A 17,432-nucleotide genomic window follows, 5' to 3' on the forward strand; every position below is an offset into this window, starting at 1 on the left:
CTCGAACGAGGCTATTAAACTCACTGTGTTGTTTTGCCCATCTCTGAGCACAGCTACAGCCACTTCAACCAGCTGCCTGAGCCATAAAACATTACAGAAATGTCATTGCTGTCCTCCGATCGCATCGCCGCATTGACCAGACAACGAGGAACATGAGCTTTGTATAACTAGGAGCTCAGACAGTGAGGTCAGAAACTTGATCTTGGGCAGAGAAAAAGATTTCAAGCTAAAAGATGATTTGACAAAAAGAAATAAATAAAGCAAACCGATCAATGGCTTCGACTGACAGAGTTATCCCAGCTGGGTCTGAACTCTAGTGCTGCCTTGTCAATAGGACAGGATTTAATTAAGCAGCAGTTGGCCCGTGGATGAAGTCTGATGCTAAAGGCGGGGGGGGGTCTCCAGTGAGAGATGCTCTGTACGACCGAGACGAGCAAGTAGGGGCTCTGTCTCTGCGTCACGGTACTGGAATTTCACCTTAGAAGAAGGCTTCATTTCTGTAGAGCTGTAAATAATCAAGGTGCCGGTAGAGGGTGCCCAAAAATAGGTAGCGCATTTCCTGGGTCTTCTAGGCCCAGTGAAACTGGTTATGCCCTAGAAGGAACTTCTTTGGAGCCTGTTCATTTAAACCGTGGCAAAGTGGATGCAAAAATGCTACTACTGCAGCCATCTGGAGCAGTAACTGGTATAAAAGGCTCCATAGAGGATCAAGACAAAACACCGCCAGGGTGGGGACAGAGGGGAATGCTACAGAAAGCCCCAGGCTGGGACCCCAGACCTCAACAACAGACTTCATGGGGCAGGTTACATCCAGAGAGTCACCGAGTTTGTGGAGAATAGCTAGCGGTATCCCTCCATGTCTGTCGAGTCCAAGCCAGGACTTTAGGAAAGCCTATATGGGGACACCAGGCAGAGGAAACGGAGCGCCTCCCGATCTGTGATCTGTCTGGGTCTAGCGCCTCCATAAACAATTGCTTTTATAGCCGAGTCTTCGCTTCACAGCCACAAAGGATGTTACGACCAGTGGCTAATTGGGCGCGGGGCTCCTGCGCTGCCGCTAACCTGCGAGCGCCGTGCTTGAAACGGCACCTGGTAGAATACTACTGGCCCCTGGCACGCTGTATTTTTAAGGCAGGCAGGTAAAACATTAGCTTTCCTTTCATCACCACCAAAGCATCCTCATAAAAGGGCAGCCGAGGAGGTTCGGAGCTAGGACCCGCACATTTTTCACTGTAGTTTCTCAAAGCGGAGGGAGATACATATTCATCGGATTAATCAGAAGAATAAATATCACTCAGGTACCTCGCTCCTGGAGTCCCAGAGGATTCCCAAGTGCATTATAAACTCCAGAACAAATACTTTGCTGCACAGGCCTGAGCCAAGTACGCTGCTTATTGGTATTACCGCCACACCACAAAGCCTTTGACAGCGATCGTTGCCGAAGGCTCTACTTAACATAGCATGAGAGCGTCCCTGTCCAAGGAGCACGGAAATGAGATAGACAAGACAGAGTGTGAAGCAAAGCAGAGGGTGCTTGGACACAGGGGACTAAGTGACTGGCCCAAGGTTACACACAGGGTCTGTTGCGGAGATGAGAAGATGCCCACAGACATTAAGACCATAAGGGATGGTGAAGGCTGAGCTGCTATAACGCACAGGCCAGAGAATTTCAGCCGGGGATTTCATCATCTAAGATTGCTGGCATCTCATCACCTCTGCCACAAAACTGATCTCCTCTCTAAGCCTGCCCCAAATCCCATCTCAACACATGCAGCTCAGGTCATCACACGGGTAACTGTGTGTGCACATGCACCAGCCTCCCAAGCACAAAGCCACATGCTTGTGCAGAAATGCAGTACATGTGGGTGCCTTAACACTGTGCAGGGACCTGTACTTAAAAAGGGAGCCTTATGGGTATAGACAGGGGAACTGCTTCTTGTACCACTGAAATGCAGCTGCTTCTGGGGTGGAGAAGGAAGTTAAACCAAGTTAAACCTTCAAACCAAATGCCCCCGTTTTTTGTTCTGTAAAAGAGCAATACCCAAAAAGGGGGGTTATTTTAAATACTTGCAAGCAAGCCCCACCCTAAGCTCTCAGCCTCGTGACTCTGTCCCTTATTCAGGCAAAATCAGGCGGTCAAAACCCACTGGAGACCACGGTCCTGATCCCAGTTACACAGCCTTGCGTGGAGTCAGACCCCACCAGATTTAGCCCCACTGATTTATCTGGAGTGCAGTCAGCCCAAGTCAAAACAGAAACTGAATAATGAACTTGGGATTGGATCCATCACAGGATGTTTTAGGCTGCTCCCTCTCTTATACACGCACACACACCTTTCTTTGCTTCATTACCCATGCACCGTCGCTCTGGAGCGTAATGATTTTTCCAGCAGGGGCTACATGCTTCAAATCAAGTCAGGTCAGAGCCCAGCACAAGCTCTTTGGGCGCTGCAGGCAATTATTTATTTTATTACTTCTCCCTTTCCAGCACGTGGAAATGCATCTCCAGGCAGCGAGGCAAAATCCCTAGCACAGACACTGAAGGAGCAAAATACCCTAGTAGTGGAGAACGCAGGCTGCTCAGCCCAGCCTGGCAGGCAAAACCCAGGAGGCCCGTGCCCTGTTGCGTGGAGCATGGATAACCTCTGGCTGCGAAGGGTGAGGCATGGCGTGTCTCAGGTCCCAAGCATCCAGCTCTGCAGGCTCCTGGCACCTGCTGATATTGAGCCACATGACAGAACTAGGGTCTCCAGAGATCCCCACAGCCTGCCGTGTGCAGAGCTGAGCATCCCCAGGGCCCAATGCAGCCAGTGCTCAGCACTTTTTCAGGACATAGTCTCTTCCCATCCCCTCTCCTGGACAAGAAAGGAGCTGGAAACCTGGCAAGGAGGAGTGTACTGGAACTGTAGCAGACACAAATGCAAGAGTACCAGGGCGAGGCCAAAAATACTACACTAGAAAGGATGTGCCCCAGGCTTATTCTCCTCTATGAGGCCATATCCTGGCTCACAGCAGGACTGGATAGAGGCACTGGCACACTAGGTGTTTGATCAAGGTGCCTCTAAAAAGAGACAGCATTGATTTAGGAGCAGGGGAGACTTCACCCCTGCGGGGACCTCCTCACCAACCATGCTGTGCGCAGGCTGCCCTTGGGCCTCTGCCAGGGCTTTGGGTCTCCTGGAGTTGGGAACTTTGGGGCAGCCCCAAAATTTGTTTGTTAATGAGCCCCTCGGCCTCCCACTAGGAGGGTCCCTCATGGGGGGGGGGGGCAGGGGGCACAGATTACCATTTCAAATCAGATCCAGTGAGGCAGAGCATTTCCCACATGTCTCAAAAGGGGTAGGAGCATGGAAAGGGAGGGGGAAACCAGCTCCTATTCGACTGGTTCTGCTTACTGCAACGATAGACACAGAAACGCCAGGAAACTAGCAGAGCCCTAGGAATAAAGCATAAGTGCCGAGCTCAGCACATCCTGGAGCGTCTGTGGCACCCCAGAGAGCCCAAGCTGGCGCTTTTTTTTCTTTTCTTTTTTTTTGGGGGGGGTGTTAAGCTTTTCCCTTCTGTTCTCTTTCAATCTTTTCCATGCAGCTTCTGATCGCATCAGCTGAGGGAGCTGAAAGTAAAAATACCACAGTAGGGAGTGAAGATGGCAGGGGCTGAGCTCATTTAACTACCTCCCTTCTTGATCTGAAGGCAGAGGCCACCAGCCGCCAGGGAGAGAGGGTCGAAGGAGCCTCCAAGAGAGGAGGCAGGTCACTGGCAGGCCCTTCTGCTCCATCCTAGCCCTCTTCATCCAGGGTGCTCCCTCTCCATGCACACACACACCCAGAGGCTGGTCTCACACATGCATACACGCGCTGGTCCCAGATCTCAGCTGTCCCACTCTTCCCTGCTGAGCCCAAACTAGCTTCCTTTGCAAAGCATCCTAAATATATAGCTACTACTTCCCCAACTGCTCCCACCAACACCTGCAGCCTCCAAAACTGAAAGAGGAGAAGAGAGGGACAAGCCTGGGGTGGGGGCAGGGAGAGAGGATGAATAATCCAGCTGCTAACAGTTGCATAAACACATCCTCCAAAGCTGAGAGCTCCTAACATGACCCTTTACATACCCTGACACCTAAAGAGCAACTTGCAGCCCAAAGCACTTCCACGAACAAGGATAACACCCACCCAGCCATGCTGAAATAGGCCCATTTCTGGGGCAGGGTCAGTAAAGGGAAAGTACCACGGTGAAGGTTACAGAAGCAAGCCCCTAGTTTTACACTAAGTGAGAAGGGAGAATGCATACACCTTTATGGGCTAACTAAGACATATATGGAGAACACAAACTTTCATAAACCCAAGTTCACTTCATCTGCACAAAATGGCCATGGGATGCAGTTGCAGGTGCTGTGCACAGCAGATGGATCTCAGCTCCCTAACGTTTGCATACAGTAGTTCAGATCCTGAAGTAGGAACCAAGCCTACCATGAGCATGGGGCCAGGTTCTCAGCAGGTGCAAATCAGCATGACTCCTTTATGTTCCAGTTTACACCTGCTGCAGGCCTGGCCTCATGCATCACATGCCCAACATATAGCCAAGGCAAGCCGTATGTAGCTGGAATCACAGTGAGTCCAAACTGCCAAGCAGGCCAGGATATAGGTTGGCTAGGTTCAAGTTCAGAGGCACTGAAGAGGCTCTAGCTGCCAGCTGCCCACCCAACTCACAACCACAGGATCCCAGTTAAATAATCCTAGGTCCATTTCTATCCTCCACCATGTACAAAACAACTCCTACAGAAGCAGCCATTCAAGTGTAATTCAGCATAATCCACTTGAGTCAGGAGCTGCTATACAGCACTGAGCGATCAAAGCAGGGTGGAAGTCGTCTCCAGATAAACCCAGACAGCCCCAAACAAGCTCTGGAAAGCCCTGCAAAAGAAATGCCGTGAACCCCACCTCCCAAGCCTTGCAACAGGAGAGCTGCATAGTATTGTGCGTCTCCATCCTGGGCTTGTGCTTTTGCAGTCAAGTGCACAAAGCTGCCAACACAGAACGGGAAACAAAAACCACATTGTGGCACCTTCCCCCAGCTCATTCTCCAACTAGTTCATCTGCAGCTGAGCTGTTTGGACAGGGCCTGGTATGCATTCACAGAGGCAAAGCAGGCCCCCACCCCCACCCCATCTCTCCACACCGGACGAGCGCTCTATCAGCATGTAATGAGCCCGGCACAATGGCTCGCTCCATTTGAAACGAAAGGGAATTTCTCTCTTCCCTCCCAGCTCCAACGACTGGATCCGAGTTCTGGCCAATGGTGTAATGGCTAAATCAGAGGATGAGCGCGTGGCCAGGCTCCTTGGCAATAAATCCTGGGCTCTGGTTATAGCCCCACTCGAGTCGAACGAACATAATGAGCATCAGGAATTTCAGAAATGGAGATCAACGCTGCAGGCCAGCTCCTACTTGTCTGCTCCATCTATTACTCTCCCATGCAACTGCCAAGTCCACTTACCCAGCCCTGAGCACCCCAGCGCCGGGGCTGGCTTGCTGGAAAGAGATCGTCACTGAACACATCCAGACAGTGGGTCAGCGTAATATTATTGAGTTGCTAATTAGCATTCGTTAGTGCCATCTGTTTGCATGGACGGTGGAGAAGATGTACTGCATGGGAATGGCATCGATGGCCAAGTCTTTGCGAGGAGGTTTTAACCCGTTAATTCTGAATGGGCCAAGGCTTTGCTGGTGCAGGCTGACGCACAGCCAGGACGCTGGCAGTTTGGACACAAGGTCATCTAACCGGAGCACGGTGGAGCGCCGTCTACACCACAGCTGCTGTCAGAGCTACCGTAATGGGGAGGTCTTTGCAGCCTAATGGGGGTGTTCACAGAGGGGACCCCCAAGCACAGAAGAAAGATGCCTGAAAATTGGGTCAAACTGGCCATGAAGCCCAGCATCTGGCTCCTACTGGGAGTGGCCATAAGCAATAGGAAGGAGAGGGCTGGGCCATGAAGGGCCTTGACAGCAAGGCAACAGCTTGTGCTTGAGGCGATGAGAAGGGGGAGGGAAGGGAAGGACGAGGTGGTGGATGCAGCGAGGTAGCAACGTGGCCTTCGCAGCAGCACGGGTAGGAGCAAGGCAAGACTGCATTCTTCGAGGCCAAAAAACACTGTCTGGTGGGGGAGGAAAGGCCATGTCTCAGAGACATAGTGCTGAAAGCTCCTCCAGACCTGGGCCTTGCCTGAAACGAAGCATGTAGGGAGAGGTACAAGCCAGAGGAGACCTCCAGGACCCAGCAAGGAGGACGGCGGGGCCCCAGTGATCCAGCAAGGTGCAATGGGGAAAAAGGGCTGAGCTACATCATAGCCGTGCTGAGCTCAAGCCAGGGGTAAAGATCCACAAAGAGATGCTAAGAAACTGGTTGGGATGATCAGTTTGGGGAGATGACAGGTCTAGAGCAGAGAGGCTGATCTCTGAGCTGGCGGCACAGATAGGATAGTTGAGCGCGTGTTTGTGGAGGACACCACCAGACGGACCGTGTGGAAGGAGGGAAGGGACTGAGGAGGGAGCTGTGGTGGGAGGACAAGTGCTGCTGAGAGGATGCACCAAGGGAGCAGACAGGGAGGAAAGCTGAGAGAGGAAGGAGACCCCAAGGCCAAGCATGGAGAGGGGCCGACGGTGCTGAGGGTAGTTCACAGGCCAAGGAAAAAGAAGACGGAGCAGCCTCTCTGGGCTCTAGCAAGGAAGGCATCATCAGACACTCTGGCGCGTGCAGGTTCAGTGCAGTGCCAGGACCTGAAGCCAGATGGGCTGCCACGGGAGGTGGGGAATGCCAACGAGCGATGGCAGAGAGCACAGCCGGTGAGCTCCCAGACGGGCAGGAGGGAGGGGGGCAACACGTGGAAGTCTCCAAGCCTGGTGATATTATGAGGGGAGACGGATGTAGGAAACAATTTTTTTTATTTTTTTTTTTGGGCGGGGGGTGCGACTCAGGCCAAATCAGTTCTGAATTCAAATCGACAGAGCAGAGCTCGGTCGTTCAGGTCCGCGCGGCGCTACCACCAGCAAGGATCCTACCTCCCAGACTCTTCAGCCTGGGGCTTCAGATGCTCCCGAACCCATGGCAGGCATCCTCCGTGCAGGCCTGGAGGCCTCGGAGTTGAGATGCCCCCAAGTCTCACTAGCCAAAAGGCTAAAGGAGCAAACTAGGGGAAAATCCCCCATCTCGAGAAAAATAAAGTGTGTAGCTGAGATCCTCCCACCGGGAGGCTATGGTAGATGCTTGCAGAGGAGCCTGCCCTGCCCTCAGTGCATTGGACTAGCCTCCACCTTCAGTCAGGCCCATCTCGCTCTCCCTTTCAGCAGCCGCTCTCTGCCCCGTGCAACACAGGAAGCTGGGCAAGGTGCTTCTATGGTCTCACCCAGGGAACGGCAGTTCTGATTTCTTATGCTCCCCCAGGCCATACAGAGTCAGTAAGCGAGACCCTGGGCATAGCCTCCCGGCTGGATCTCCTCGCCCTCCGGCCTCACCTGGCCACCAACAAGGCAAGAGATCTCCCAAGCCTCACTGCGTTTGCTCAGCCTGTTCCTTGAGGGCAGCACCTATGCCAGGAACCGCACTTCAGGCTCTGGGCACAGCGGTGGGTGAATGGCGCTTGGTTGAGCGAGGCAGAGAGACGGCATTACCCTATAAATTGAGGGAAGTGGTAGCGCTGGGTTATGGGCTTTTTAGCGTCTCTCTTTAAATGTTCAGCGAATCGGCCCCCAAATGCCGCTTTGGTTCCCTCCAGCGCAGTTCGGTGGGCACTTTCTGCAGACAGCGTCGTAAACAATTCATCGGGAGAGTGCATGGGAAGTGCTGACAGGTTTCTAAATGAAGATCTAAGGGCTGCGAATCTCCGTGCTCGGGTGGGGGAGGGAGCGGAGAGCGGCGGCTCCGACCCCTCAGGCAGGGAAGCCGCCAAGGACAGGTCTCACGTGTGAGCTGCAGTGCGCTAGGAGCAGATTAGCACCTCAAGCTGCACCTTCCCCAAGGCAGAGGGACAGGGGGAAAAGAGGTGGCTAAGGAGATGTGCCCAGGCCCCAGAGCAAAGCCTGCCTTGCGCTGTGCCACTGACTCGCCATTAGGCCTCTGATGCAGAGGCCCCTCCTCTGCCTCAGTTTCCCCAAGTAGAAAATGGGGGGATAAAATAAAAAACCCATCTCCCAGGCACGTGGGGAGGTTTATGGCCCCCCTCTCGGCCTGTCTGTGAGCAGAGCTTGGAAAGCGTAACGCTGCATGTTAAGGGCTCGGTGTCCAATCAGCGCGGTGTTGCTGATGTCAGTGGCTCGAGGCCAGCGCCAGCTCGCTGAGAACTGGCCCTCAGCGCTCGTTCCTCTGCATGGCCCTGGCATCCTGCCCCCAGCTGCCCGCGCCTCACCCTCTGGAGCAAGCCAAGGCTCTCCCTGGCATCCACCCCGGGCAGAGCAGGCTCTCACGCAGCTTGACTGCAGTGGCCTGGAGCGCAGGATGCTGTGAATAAACCCCTGCCACTTACAACCACCACCTGGAAAAGGGCAGTTGTGCTGCCTGCCCTTTTCTGCTGGCCCTGACACGATTGGCAGATCCTCCAAAACCTTCTCTCCAACCCTATCTATGGCACAACTGCTGCCTAAGAGCTAGCTACCAGGTGCCAGGACTCCCGCGTTCTCACTCCCAGCTCTGCCACTGGCTCCCTCAGGACTGCCACATAGGGCAGGTCTGCTTGTCACACAGCACGATGCTAGCAATGCCATGTACATGCCCAAGATTGAGAGCGGGCAGGGCACACCCAGGGCGTGCACCTGCATAGCTGCTGCACTACACTGCTTGGGCATTGGGCATTTGAGGAGCAAGGTTGCAGGGCCAGGTACTACCTGCCATAACAGGAGGCAGTGCAGATGGTGTGCAATATACAGCTGAGCAATCAGTAGGGAGACTGTTGGAGCCAAGGCCTCTCTGGTTCAAGTCAGTGAAGCTTTCTTGGCTTCACTGCAGCTACACTGATCTCCGCCAAGAGAGAAGAGCTGACTCCTGACACACAGCTTCTATCAGAAAAGATCCTGTTAAAAACAAAAATGCAACCGGTCTCTCCCTGCAGAGCTTTCCCTGCAGGTCTCCAAGTCCCAAACAAGCTCTTTTGCTCCAATAAGCCCCCCAAGAGTCAACCCAGCTGCAGGCAAGCAAGCCAGATTTTCATCTGCCATCAGCACAATTGCCAGGCAAACCCCCAGCACCGTCTGGGTTGCCAGCAATGATGTATGAAGCAAATGAAACACCCGGCTGAGTTACTTGGGTCTCAGCTGGAGTTGGCCATGATGGCAGTAACAGCCCATCCTCTTTGGTTTGATCTGGGAATTGTCGGGAGACAGAACGATTACTGCTCCCTGCAACAACATAGTTAACAGACCCACTTCTCCAAGCAGAAACACAGAAACCGCTCTGCTTCCAGCCAGGTGGATTCCCACCACAGCCCTCCGGCCACTTCCACAGATCACAATGCACCCAAAGCAAAAGCAAGGAGGATTGTGCAGCCATAAGGGAGATCAAGGTTTTGCCACACCGTGACAGCTCTTGGAGGGGCAAGCTCCTGCTGCAGGGATCTCAAGACTTTCATCAGCAGAAGCCAGAGCAAACTTGGACCTGGAGCTCCCAAGCTGCTGGGACAGTAAAACCAGCCTGGTTACCTCAAGACGACACTGTGACACGGCCACTTTGCGCTGAGCAGCCTCCCGGAGGGTGGCTTCCAAGCACTTCACAGGCATCCACTTGGCCTCATCAGCCCCTAGGAGCCAAGAAGGCAGGTATCCTCATACCCAAGTCACAGACAAGCAAGCTGAGGCACAGAGTGCTTGAAATGATTTGCCCGAATTCAACTAATGAAGCCACCTGTCCAGGTGGGAATAGGTGTCCTAACCACCCACATTGCCTAGCCCCCAAGCCCCCACTAGACCTGAGCCTAGAACCCAGGAGTCCGGGCTTCCTACTCTTTGCTGTAACCACTACTTCACACTTTCCCCCAGAGCTAGGAATAAAACCCCCCGGAGCCCTGTCTTTCAGTCCTCCCCACTGAAGACCAGCCCTCCCTCTCAGAGCTGAAAGAAACCAGGTGTCCTGCATTCCCTCCCATCCCCGTCTCCACACTGGAAATCAGAGCTGTCAATGAAATGATGAGCACCCCAACTTGCACGACTCGCCCAGAGGAGAGCTGTGCACGGGGGGCACTTCCTTTGGTTCTGCCACGGAGAACAGAATTGGCGTCTCTCTTTAAAATAAGGCTCCTTTCTCCACCTGCTAATCCTTTGGAGGGCCAGGACGGTCTTATCACAGTATAATATTCCAATTAGCTTGCACTGCTTTGTCCCCAGTTGAGAGGCTGTTACAGAGGACTTGGCTGTGGACTTCATTGCAAAAGCAGCATTAAGTCCATCAGGCTGAAGAGAAAAAAAAAAAAAAAGGATGGGGGGAAGGATTAGTTTAAGCCATGTCTTTACAAGCAAAACCTTAAGGATTCAGGTCAAGTAGCCTTGTATTCGTTTGCCTAGGGAAAAAAAAAACCACCTCCATGGCAATGACCGAGTCCACACTAGAAAGCACAGAGTCTGTATTAAAATCAAATCAATTAAATGCACCACCCGATTCCAGGAGTCCTGGATTAGCCAGCCTGGCCAACACCATGAACTCTTGCATAATGGTAACACAAATAGAAACAGAGCAAATATCTGTCTTTAGTGGATGCAATGCCATCATCTTCTGGATGCTCATTTTGTTTCAGCCCTGAGCTACTAGGAAGTTCCCTCTGAATCACACGGTTCAGAATAATTAAGCTCCTCAGACATAAATAATGCAGGAGTCCGAAAGAAAGGACCAACCTGCAGCCAGAGTGCAAGTAGGTTTCCTTCTCATCCATGGCCTGAGCCAAAGCCCACTGAACTCAGCGAGAGAGAGACTCACGTCTGTCCACCCCCCCACAGTGGCATTCAGAGCGTGCATCTTTCACAGCAGGCAAGCGCACTCCTTCCCTCCCTCCTTTCTTCTCCCCTTCCCATGGTAAGGCAGGCTGAATTTTAATCCCTTGCTTTCAAGGCCTGGGCAACGTTGCAAAGGAAAATGCAAGGAGGATTCCATGCGTGTAAGCAGCTGTGATCACAAGATTTCCCCTCAAGAGAGAGGCAGGCAGGGCAGGGATATGATGGGAAGCAGCAGCGAACACGTGCTAGTCAGTAGTCGCAACCACGGCAGCCAAGGCAGGCAACACTCACTCCAGTCTGTGCCAACTGCAGCGAAATCTCTCAATTAATACACAGTACCCTCTTGGAAACTGGGGCAGCTTGGCCTTAGTGAGACAGAGCTGGCCAACTCCACTCTCCCTGCTTGCACCTAGTGTTTTGCAGGTACCCCACATCTTCCCACTACAGATCCACATCCCAGCACCTCGGGTTTTTTTGCAGCTGCCAAGTCCTGACCTGGGCATCTTTTCCAAGCAGCCACCACTGGAAGCCCTCAGCACGGAGAGAGATGCAGGTGCACAGCATGCTGATGTCCCCCGACTGGTTCTGTGCCAGGCCGTAACGTAAGGCACGTGCATCGCATGCCATTACGCTTCCAGGAGATGCGGTCCTTATAGCTAGAACTAGGAAGGGCAGGGAGGGAGAGAGCAGAGCCGCTCCCAGCATCCGACTGAACTTAGGGACAGGAATTGAGGCATGGAGGAGGACTGAGGGGGTCTGATTGTGGGGTGCAAATGAGGTGCTGCTAAGTTTTCAGCTGAATGCAAAGGGAGGAGGGAGGCTGGGAAGGAAGGCAACTTTTCCATCATGTGGCAAATTAAAAGCAGCGTGTTCCCTATTCTAGCTTGTGAGACAAGGTTTTTCAGGCCTCTGTTCTCAAAGACTAACCCTTTACTGCCCACCAGGACACTGCTGAAGAGCTCACAGTCCCCAGGGACTGAGACTGCATGAGACATCAAGCTTCCCGCCCTCTTTTTCTTCTCCATGGATCCATCCCCATAGGACCTGGCCACCTCACACTCCTTGGTGCACTGACTGTCATGGCGCTCCAGGGAAAGAGAACCACACTCTTACCCCCACTTCATATGCTGCAAACTGAGGTACCAAGTAGCCCAAGGTTGCATGGAGCAGGGGATGGAAGCTAGGTCTGCAGGACCCCAAGCTAGTTCCCTTACCACTGGGCCTCCCTTCCTTCCTTTGGGCGGCCGCTTTGCAAGCAATGGCTGGTTTACACTTAAAAGCTGGAAGGCTTCCTGCTTTGTGCTATGCTGTAAATGATGGAGATCTGCGAGAGCCAGCAACCAAGGAAATATATCCATCGCTGCAGGGCTTCTTGTACCTTCCTGGGTGGCTGGCTGGAGCCAGAGACCAGATAAGGGACTTGATGGACCCCTGGTCTCACCCAGGATGGGACTTCCTACTTTTTGCTCTTCATTCCTTCAGCTCTTCATAAGAGCTCCCACCCCAGCAGCAACTCAGCGGATAGCTGGCCAGGATGTATGAATGAAGGAGACAGGCAAAACAACCCATGGATGCAAAGAAGTGACAGCAGCACTTGTCTGGGCAGAACTCAGTGTATGCTATTGTGAAACCGCGGCTCAGAGTGAGCAGGTTGTACCTCCCACCTGGACGCTCCAGCCCTGAACTACCCAGCTATGGTACCAACCACCGCAGACTCCTCCAGGCGCGCAGAGCTGCCCAGAGGTCTGTGGGGGAAAGAAACTCCAAGGCTCAAATCTCCGTTAGGAGTTAGAAACAGGATTCCTCATTTCAGTCCCGTTTACTATAAAAAAGGAAAGGAGAAGGGAGATGAGCTCATTTTAGTGGCTATTGGCATTTTCCCCGAGTTCCTGAATGCATTCAACAGATCTAATGGCCTGTCTCCACTGGCCAACGTTTAAAGGCAACGGGCCAAATTGCCGTGTTCTCCAATACCACTCACCTCAAACCTGTCTTTATTGTCCCCTCTTCAAACCCAGTGCCAAAGGTCAGCCAGCAATAATGATGACTCATTTCTGAGCCTCTTAAAAGCAGATGCAACCGAAGCCATAGCTGGGGGCTTCCCGAGGCAAAAGCAGCCTGAGGGTTGAATAGAACATGGCAAACTCATTACACCTCAAACAACTTAGGACAAAAGCTCTCATTGGAAGTGGGAAGGCATTTTATTACTACCTCCCCAGCTTCTCCTTGTGCAATCAGATCCCATCACCTCTTCTTTATCAACACAAATCCCAGCTCCGCTTTTGCCAAAAGCGCTGATTAGGGAGAGAGCCCTCCAGAAGAAAATGCAGCCTGTGTTTGTATACCGGCTAACAGGCACAGCTTTGATTTCACTTTCTCAAGTGCATTTCTCTGGAGAGCACCAAAAACCTCTTTAGCTCATGTAGAGCCTGTTGGAAAAGTGGCCTTACTCCTTGATCCTCTGCTTCTTATACACAACCAAAATGAGATGGTGTCTCAGTCTAGTCACACTTCATTCACAACAGGGATTTTCTCCTGACCTAGCCTGGATAGCAGCTATTTACTCCGTGCAATAGAAACACAGACCTTTGCCCTTCTACAGTGAGTAGATGCAGGTTCAGTGAGTCTCTTCTGCCTCTTCCATCTCCAGCTTTTTCTCACCCCCTGCCCCTCCAGGAAGCCAGGAAAGCTGGAGACCACTGCAACAATACCAGCTGAATGCTAGCGAAGAACCCACCTAACCAGCAAAGGACATGTGGGTGCATTTGACTGATCCTCTAGTCCATGGTTTGAGTCACTCTCTGCTGCTCTTTGCATTTGCAATCCCTTTGCTGGCCTCAGTGGGCAGTTATCTCTTCTGCAGAGGGTATTAGGAAATCCATCCCCTCCCAGAAGAGATAATGGGATTCCAGTCTCCCTAGATGGACATGAGTTAAGGGAGATGGTTGGGACTGTGCAGCATAGAAAGTAAATAACCTCAAAGGTTTTATACAGCCGGGAAAGGGGGTTGGGGGAGGCATGGGTTGTTTCTGTTAGCAAAATCCCAATACTCATTTCCAATTCCAAAGTACAGTGGAGGTACCGGGGGAGGCAGTGGATTAGCAACGCAAAAAGATTTGGAAGGAAAGGGTAGAAAGAGAGAGAGTCCACCATGGTCTGATGCCTGCAGATGCAAACTGTTAGTAATGCATTTAGTTGAGGAGGAAAAGGAAGACAGATTGAAACAGCCAAGCAGACTTTGCATAAGGCTGTCAGCCCTGGCTCGACCAGCTAGCATCTGGATCAGGATCAAATCACCCCCTTATTTCATTTCGATTTACCTTCCTGACTGCCGGGGGAAGCCTCATTTTTCCCCTGGAAATTGTTAGGCTAGAATTAAAATTTGTGGATTGTTTGAAGTCTTTCTGCTGCGGCTCACACTGACGCAGTCTCCCCCCTCCCCCCCCCCCACCCCAACCTAAGAAAAATCCCAGATAGATTCAAACAAACAAGAATGAAACACTTAAGCAGATGCCATATTAAAAGGAAAGAGAGGAAGAGGGAGAAGCGGCTGAGGCAGCCTGCCAAAGCTGCATGTTGCCTGAAGTCGAATGTGCCTCCCCCTTAGCACAGGGGCACGGAGAGAGATGCAGCAGTCTCGGTCCGGCTCTGTGTGTGACAGGGTGAAGGGGAAGCTCCCCTGTGCCCCCCTCCCCCCCCCCACACACACCTTTTCTCTTCAGACCTGCAATCTCAGCGCTTCCTTGCACTGCACTCGCAGGACCCTTCCCTGCATGCTTCATCCAACCCGTCTCCCCGTGCTGATGGGGGCATTCATGTGCTCTCCAACCAGCAAAGCCCCCAAGCTCCCCCCCTCCCAAGGGGGGCGCTTATTCCAGCAACACAGTCGCAGGGCTGGAGCAACAGCGGAGTTGCCCGCCTGAATGGCACCCCGGCAGCGCGGGGGTGCCAGCCAGGCGGGGCTCTCCGGGGAGATCGGCCCTCTGGCCGTCGGGGGTGCCGGGGGCTGGGGACAACTCACCCTCGGCAGCCGGGCGGGAGCTGTCCGCCGCGCCGCGGTGCTGAAGCGCCGCCGCCCGCCCCGGGAGACGCCTCGCTCGGCTCCTGCCCCGCGCAGAGCCCGTCCCGCGTGCAGGGCCGCCCGGCCGCGGGCTGGGTGCTGCGCGGCTCTGCGTGGCCCCAGCGATGCCCTCCGCTGGCCCGGGAGTCTCCAAGCTCCGCTTCTGGCCAGAGCAGGGATCCGACTCGCCTCTTCTGCCAGCCCCCAGGGCTGGAGAGGAATGAATAATGTGGGCTCTGACCTGGCTTCGGAGGTGGCAGTGCCCCCCACACTTATGCACACCCCCTTCGCCAAGGCGCCTGAGCTAGACCCGGAGGGGCTGTCCGTGCACCGCGGGGCTGAAAGAGTGGGCTCCCGCAGCCTGGCTTTGGGGCGAAGCGGGTGGGCAAAAAAAGGAAAAAACAAAAAACAACTCTGTTATCCACCCCAGATCTTGCAGAAGAAAAGCGGTATTCCAGGGCTAATGAGGCTGAAAGCAGGCTCCGCCAGGGCACACCATCCAGTTGCCTTTTCAATTTAAAAAGAAACCCTTTAATTTGACGCATAAAAGCGGCAGAACTCCGGGGAGGGGAGCGGGAGCGATGGTTGGGCTTTGCGGGATGGAAGAGAGATAGAGAGAAATCCTTCTTGTCATTCAGCAGCAATAGAAACCCTCCAAAAAGGTCCTCTCTCGGTCTGGCGGGGAGATCCACTGCGAGCGGATGGTCTTCACCCCCCCCGCCGGCTCAGCTCTGCAAAACATCCAGGGCTGTGTGTCTGAGCCGAGCGAGGGGAAGGGAGCTGCAGTCACGCTAAACTAAATTCAATCTGATAACATCTGCTAAACAGAAAGCACAGCAGCCAGAGAGAGGGAGGGAGCCTTGGAAGTTTTGCATTAAGAGCTGCTAGGAAGCCCAAGGCTCAGATTCTCGCCAGCCTTTTAAAGTACTAGTGCACCTCGGTGGTGCTACAGGGGAAGAGGAGTGAGCCGGTGTGCAAATACACCCCCACACGCACCCAGACACTCATTCTAAACCCTTACATATGCACACTTTTCAGCACGAACTGACACGTACAAGCCCTTCCACAAACACTTTGCACACACACACTTAACCCAGAAACAAACACCCTCCGCCACAAACACACACACATGAACTACCAAAAACACGCACAGAAAAAGAAGCCATCCTGCACACTTTCCAAACCCTGCACACTCCATGCCACAAATGGACACACAAACTGCCCAGAAACACCCTACACACCTCTCCCTCTCTCTCATACACACACAGTCTCATCAACAGGAGAGGGAGAAAGGAGGATTTCCACTGGAAACTCCATTTCTCCCCATCCATGAACTCTTTATTTAATCTAGCTGTGGAAAAAATATGCATCACCCCTACAAAGCTGCGTCAGAAATGTATAGTTAATTGTCTAGCCCAGGATTCTTATTTTTAAAAGTAAACGTGTTTATACCTTCACCTTGGAGGGAGGATTTGATAGACAGATCATCTAATTGCTTATGATTTCCAGTGCATCTTCTTGCTCTGCTAATGCAAGACATGTCTTTAGTTAAAATCAAGATGTGTTGCTGCCCATAATGGAATAGAGGGCCCTGAGAGCATATAATTGATAGATATTTAAGTAGTGGCAACTGCCTATGCGCAACGGCGAACTTTCCATTAATATTTCTGCTAAATAAGATTTAAAGACCACAATATTTACTCCTCCTGGATTCTTTAGAGTTTTGTCTCAACTCAGAAGGGATACTGAGCCTCATTCTTCCACCTGCAAAATGGAGACAAACACGCCAACCATCTCAGGGGGTTGCTTGCAAAGCTTAAATGCTCGTCTCCAAAACACTCCAAGACCCTCAAATGAAAGGTGTGTTTTAGGCATGTAGCATATTTCGACTGTAGGCTGTTTGGGGCAGGCACCATCTCTGATATGTTTATAATGTACCTGGCCTACTGGGGCCCTGGTTTCAACAGCATTCTCTAAATGCTACTGTAGTACAAGTCATTAAATAATAACGTTTCCTGCACGTGGGCAATGTAGCCCATAGCGTGCGGATTGTACATCATCTCACTTTGCTAATAAAACAACTCCTTGGCATACTCTAGTGGCCCTGAAGAAGTCATTGTGGTCCATCAATTCATTAATCCAGTGGAGAAAAAGCCCCCTAGTAATAACCATTGACACATTAACTGCTTCAATCCATCACGGTAATGACTGATAGATAATCGGTCACTGGAGCTCTTTCGAAGCATGCCTTTCAGTCCATGGCACTGAGAGAGTGTTTCAAAGGGACAGCCAAGCGCATACCTATACATCTCAACACACCAACTCAAGGCACATCAAGCTAAAAAAATACTATAAAGCCATGGGTCATAGCCCAGTCATTTTTACTCGAGAAGGACCCGGCTT

At 52.4% G+C, this 17,432-nt stretch overlaps 1 protein-coding gene across 1 annotated transcript in view; it reads right to left on the reverse strand.

The window, feature by feature from the left end:
* The window catches only part of GRM4 (glutamate metabotropic receptor 4), a 200,376-nt gene extending 184,573 nt beyond the window's left edge, over positions 1-15,803 (reverse strand). The window contains exon 1 of the mRNA XM_090025751.1: positions 14,991-15,803. The gene's annotated coding sequence lies outside the window, so the exon portion shown is untranslated. The remainder of the gene's footprint in view (positions 1-14,990) is intronic.
* Between the last annotated feature and the right edge of the window lie 1,629 nt (positions 15,804-17,432).

This window comes from Crocodylus siamensis, chromosome 13 (assembly GCF_052110815.1).
Source record: "Crocodylus siamensis isolate JL-2025a chromosome 13, ASM5211081v1, whole genome shotgun sequence".
Lineage (NCBI taxonomy): Eukaryota > Metazoa > Chordata > Crocodylia > Crocodylidae > Crocodylus > Crocodylus siamensis.